The following is a 6756-nucleotide window of genomic DNA, read 5'->3' as shown; positions in this document are numbered from 1 at the left end:
GAGCGCAGAGCTCAGCAGAAGCTGGTACCATGGCAGAAGCAGCGAAAAAAAAACAAAGAAAATAAAAAAATTTTCAGAGGAGGCGAAAAAAGAAAGCGGGAGAGTAACAAGCTAAATGCCCGGACAAGAATAAACATTGGCCCGGCGTTCACTCGCTGGCGTGAGCTGAAAGACGAGGAGGGATGAACGACCGATCGGGATTTACCCTGTTATTGTTGAACTAGTAAGTACACGTTGACTGCTTACCATCTATAAACAGTTCTTTTGAGTTTGTAATGTGTCTTGTCTTATCACTGAGGCCATCTAGTCCTCCGTTTATGTTCATAAACCAAGTAACCCAGTAGAGGTCCGAATTATCAAGCTGGTAGCTATTTATTGCTAACATGGCAGTTGCAGTCAATGATCCAAGGAACAGCTTGTAAGTCTTTCTAATGAATTGTATTACATGTTGTGTTGTTGATATTTCTTTCCTGCTTACGTATATGTGTGTTTATGTGCAGTATTGAAATGGATGAGAACTGGACAGACCCGAGATTCTGTGAGGATGGGGACAGCTCAGACGAGGAATATGCTCCGTTTCTGCACAATGTTGAAATCATCTCATTCATTGTCTTGTATTAGTATTAGGAGTAGTGAGTGTATTATTATTATTATTATTATTATTATTATTAGTAGTAGTAGTAGTAGTAGTAGTAGTAGTAGTAAGGAAATCTGTAATCTGTAAGATTTCCTCATTTTGCCTTCTTATTTTGCTTCTTTATGCAGTGTCGGTGGTGTAGCATCAAAGGCTGCGAACTACACACAACCACAGCTTTACCTGTACCCCCATCCATACTGTCTGCTGCTACTATAGTCATTGTATTTATTTACAGTAACTTCTTACACTGTTTCATACTTCCGTTTTTATTATCAGTTCATTATTTTTACTTTATTTTTCTACTACTTTATTTACACTTATACATACATCACACTCCCTTCTTTACTTTATTCACAGTAACTTATCCAACTGTCATACAGTTGTTATTCATTACTGCTACTGTGATACAGATTACTTATTGTTTACTTTATTCACAGTAATTTATCCTGTCATACAGTTGTTCATTACTGCTACTGTGATACAGATTACTTATTGTTTACTTTATTCACAGTAATTTATCCTGTCATACAGTTGTTCATTACTGCTACTGTGATACAGATTGCTTATTGTTTATAAATTATAATAATGTATGGGATAACTGCTGTCACTATGCAAATGACAAAGTTCAAGAATTTTTCTATTTTCTGAAAGGTGTAAATAAAAGTCTGTCTTGTTTGCAAAAATATCTTTATCTTAAACACACACAAAAACAACTGTACAGAAAAAAATGGAACAAAAAAAAATTATCAAAATATTTGCAGTAATCCTCATAAAGGTTCCATTCTACAGAAGACGGCGAACCCTGAAACCAGTGTACTGTCCCATTGGGTCTGGAAAGGTGTCTCTTATTTTCCAAACATCATGCTGCCAGAGCACAAACTGGCGATATGCTGCGTGTCGGTTCTGTCTTTGTGGGGGTTCAAACTCTGATGATGCAGAGGTAGAGGTGTTCTCAGGAACAGCAGATTCCTGATAAAACAAGAGACAGGATTGTTATGTATGTAAATGTACAGTTCTATGTTCAATAAGAATCAAAATTAGAATGTTTTCACATACTGGGGATTCGTCTTGGGTTTTGGTAATTCTAAAATTACTGACAATATCAACAACAGACACACAGAATAATAATAGTGATCATAAAATTGTGTAATTCGCAATGAGGAAGCTTTATAAAATAATAATACAATTGAATAGAATTACAGCACTAGAGGAAATAATGCAATGCAAATAAAATGTATAGAACATTTCTAGTATTTTTCCTGAGAACTGTAAAATTGTGCAGGGCTGATCTGCAAAATATAAGGAAGGGGCATTCAGTTATTCACAGGTTATAAAGTATGTTTTTATTTTGTCAGTAAGTATGTTGGACTACTAATTTATGATGAAGTCCCTCTAAAAAACGTGACAGGAAAAAGGTGCAGTAGAACAAAACCAGAGTGTATGAGTTTGTAATTTGGGGCGCATTATCCCGCTGAAACAGGACAGGGGAGCGGGGGTGACTTCACTAATAAAACCAAGTTGAACTTAGTGATTTTCAACATCGTCATATTATATTGTTTAGCCAAAAATAGATCCATTACCTCTTCGCTATCCATCCTGCAAACGACCGCTGAAAATAGAAAAGTAGTTTTGAAAGTTTGTCCCGTCTTCTTTCATTCACTATCAAAACAAATGCACGCGAAGGGGACAGGAGTTTTCCGGCAGTACGCGCTGGTGCTAATGGGAAATGCAGTGTTCTTTCTGGTAAAGCACTACCGCTTTTGTCCAAAGGAGCCGCCAAACTCAACAGAGGCGGAAAGTTACATTGTGCTGCTTTAAATATGTGCACTCAGATCATTTTTGAAGTAATTTGATCTTCTTTTATCGATTCATTTACAGTAGTTTATGTAAACAATCAATGAAATAGTCTTTGTTAGTAACAAATTATGATGTTTCCCTTTTTCATTGTCTTAAAACCAGCCGAAGGAATTTGTTGCCATCGATCTAGAACAAACATGACCATGCCCTAGTGTTCAGCTACAGAATCTGTTTCATACAGTAGGCCTTCGTGATTACTGTCACACAAAAATGCAAGTGCAACACATGTGTTTAAAGATCACTTAAAGGAGCATGAGGCAGGATTTATGAAAAAAATTAGTATACGTTTTAAGTTTTCTAGTAATAATGTCAGATGAAGCGTTCCAAACCAAAACGAATGAGCCCTCTAGTGTATCTCTCCGTTGCCTTGAACAGGCTGTGTGCTGCAAAATGTGCTGCAATTCGGACTCCGAATTTCCCGCGCTGGGCGGCGGATGTGACGTCACATGACGCTGCATGCACGTTCTCCCCGTTCTCCCGTGCCGGCTTCGCTGTTGGCTGCAGTACCCCCAACGGCCGTCATGGCGAAGGGTGGCGCTAGAGAGTCTCATTTCTTAAAAGGGGCCTCATGCTCCTTTAAATTCAAGTTAGTATGCACACCAGCAAGTTCCTTACAAGCAGAAAAAGGTCAAACCAGTTGCTCAAGTCTTTATTTGTGACGCCGTAAAGAGACATCTTTAAGAAACCCCAGTAGCCTATGCTTTAAAACTATGTATTCTTTTCAAAATATTCTCGTTTTTTTACCATTCAAATACCTAAAATGATATCAATATATGGGTAAATTCTCACTTCAGAACTAGAATACTTACTCTGATCATTTTATTAATTGTGTTTTATTCTGAGATATTATTTTCTTGTCATTGTGTTCTTAGTAAACAGACCACAATATGCTGCTGCCGATAAGCATCCCGTACATTTTAGAATCATCAGAATAATTCTTAACACGAACATGAAATGTCACCTTCGCAAAGTGGCGCAGCTGGTAGTGCAGCTGTCTCACAGCAAGAAGGTCCTGGGTTCGATTCCCGCCGGGGACGCTGTGGGCTGAAGTGCGTGTTAGTTCCCCCATGACTTCAGTGCCCACACCCTGGGTGGGGTTGGGTTTGCATGTTCTCCCCGTGTTCCCTTGGGTAGCTAATGTGAGCTACCCTCACAAAAACATGCACACAGTCCTGGGCTACACATGCCCCCTCTGGCCAACCGGGGCGCCAGATGGGGTGGGGTGGACCCCCACCCTGTCTGGTGGAAAGATGCGGCCTGCTCACTCCTCAGGTTAAGGAGGAGACCTGAGCTCAGTGCAGGGGCCTCCCGGGGTTGGTAGAGGATGGCAATGTCCAGGACTGTCACTTAGGTAGGAGCACTGGGTGATGAAATGGGGAAAAAGTTACCGACTGTCCCTGAGGGAACGTCTATTTCCTTGGTGCTCAACTGAACGTGCTAGTTTGTAGCCTGGATCTTACTGAAGCCACCATTTGTGACAGAGTCCAGCTCACCATTCACATACAATCAATATGCAATCAATATACAGGCAAACCCAACCACAATATGAACATGGACAACGTTTTTAATTTTTTTATTTTTTCAGATGTAGAGAAAAAGGCAACCGATGACGGGTTGGTCGGCTTTGCAGTTCAAGGGGAAGATTTGTGTCAAAGAAATACATTACTGACCCCTGGTGGAATAATGAGGAAGTTTAATGACGTCAAACTGGTATACAGTACTCAGTATTCAGCAAAGACCATTGAGAGATAGGATAAAGAATGAGAAACACACTCTTACACAGCTGAGGGGAAAAATAAAAAGCTCTTACTCTTACACTGTTTTAAATACCAAAGTAAGTTGGATAAAGACTAGTCAATCCATCTATCTATTATCTTAATTAGCTAATTTATTCTTTAGAGTCATGGGGATTAGCTGGAGCCCATCCCTACTCTCTTCGTGTTAAAGGCAGGGCTAAACCTTGGATGGGTCACTGGTACATCGCAGAGTAACTTGTCAATCCGATTTCAGTTTTAATTAGAGGCATATCTTGAGAATGCAGCAGCCCAACGATGCAAAACCCAGCAGGACCGGGCCAAAGGCAACAAGAAAACACATGTAAACAGACAACTGCACTCTCTCCTTTGGATAATTTAAAATTACTAATTAACCTCACATGCATGTTTTTGGTTTGTTGGAAGACACGAGAGAAGGCTACCTCAAGAAAACTCATGCAAGTATTTGGAGCACATACAAACCCCACACAGAAAGACCTCTGCCAGGAGTTGAACCTTCAGCATCAACCTTAAAGGGGACCTATTATGAAAAACACGTTTTTTCTTGTTTTAACATATATAAAGTGGTCTCCCCTCACCCTGCCAGCACAGGGGAGACAAAATACCATGAAATTCTGCAGGGTCTCTGACCCCCGCCGGACAGAGTCCCCCAGTGTCACGTGACCTTTTTTTGAGCCATTCTGAATCTGCGCCTATGGTGACGTCACCATAGGCGCTCATTTCCATAGGTTCAGCCTCCGCTGCTGAAACCACGCCCACAACCAGCTCTCTCCGCTGCTGGAGCGGTGCTTCCTTCTGCCAGTCGGACGCGGCGCCGCGGCGGAGCGGATCCAGGTTAAATCATCCAGCTTCCCGGGTGGTTTGGGAGCTGGGTCCTCGGAAGTCCGTCCCAGGCTGGACCAGCTTCATCCTCCGACATTTTCAGCAAAATCTGTCGGTTTGATCCCCGTTAACGGGCGATGCGCATAGGATGCGCTCCGGAGCCGATCTGTGCGCCCGCCGTGGGTATGCGGCGCCCGTCGCGCAGCATCCGCCGGGCAGATCCGGCTGAAATTCCGCTGGTCGGTCCCCGGGAGTCCCTGCTACCAGTCCAGGCCGGTTCCTGCGGTCCCGGCCGGTCGGAACCGGTCAGATTTCCCGGTTAAAGCCGCGGTGATGCGCGCGGCTCCAGCCTACTTTCTGGTTCCCAAAGCGGGGTTTCCGACTAAATTGTCCAGGTTCCCAGCTGCTTTGGGAGCAGGGATTTCTGGGGTACGTCCCAGGCTGGACCAGCTTCACCCTCCGAGATTTTCAGAGAAATCTGTTGGTTTGATCACCGGTAACGGGCAATGCGCCCCGGAGCCACGCCGGGCGCCCGGCGTGGCTCCGCGGCCAGCGTTCAGCATCCGCCGGGCAGATCCGGCTGAAATAGTGCATAAATGTTATTTATATACAACTCATATTTTATTTTTTTTAACAATAAAGTTTCCATTTGTGAAAATTCAGTGTTGTGATAATTTACAGGCTCGGGCTGCTCTGGCGGAGCGAGGTTTATGCTCCTGCCCTGTTACACGTCATTCAGGGAGCCAATCAGCGCAGAGCCTCATTATCATACCCCCCCCTTCCCTAAAAATGAGGCGCAGAAAAAGAGGTTAGAAGCGGTAAAACTAGTGACATGGCCCACAGGCTGGATTTCTGATTTGTGTAGAAAAAACAAGCTTTAGATTGTTTTTAAGACATTCAAGGCCTGTTTAAAATATACATTAAATGCCATAATAGGTCTCCTTTAAATCCAAAATTTCATTCCAATTTTTCTATGAAAAAATGTGTCTTCATACAAAAGATATATGTTTTTGGAATTATATTAATAAACTACAAATGTTGTTTACTTTCACCCACTCCTCCCTGGTTTAGACATCACTGGTTACACGTAGCAGTGTCACCATGTTGGTAAATATAAATGGTAAATGGCTTACACTTATATAGCGCTTTCCAGCTGTATTCCTACAGCCCCAAAGCGCTTTACACTGCAAACATTCACCCACACACACACACATTCACACACCGGTCGTCGGCGGATGTTAACACCATATGGTTGAGATCCACCTCACATCTGCATCCCGTCTTACTCTAATGCTTCGAAATTGTAGTTCGTCACTTGCTGTGCTTCCTCTATGGTACAATGTTGCCATTCAGTAACAGACCTTTTAAATTTCTTTATAACACACACACACACACACACACACACACACACACACACACACACACACACACACACACACACACACACACAATACCTCCACTTTAAGCAGTGTTTAAATTCATCACATGATTTTCTGGAGGTAATTTTGACACTCTTTTCTTCAGACCTTTTCATGGGGAGGAGCCTCAATCTTTGACTCCTCAAAAATCATTTAAAAAAAAATTGACAGTGAAGAAAATGTATTACTCAATATAAAGTGAGGTATGTTAACTATTCTATGGTTTCTTGTGCTGTTTTTGATCATT

This window comes from Cololabis saira, chromosome 8 (assembly GCF_033807715.1).
Source record: "Cololabis saira isolate AMF1-May2022 chromosome 8, fColSai1.1, whole genome shotgun sequence".
NCBI lineage: Eukaryota > Metazoa > Chordata > Actinopteri > Beloniformes > Belonidae > Cololabis > Cololabis saira.
This window is presented reverse-complemented; position numbering follows the sequence as displayed.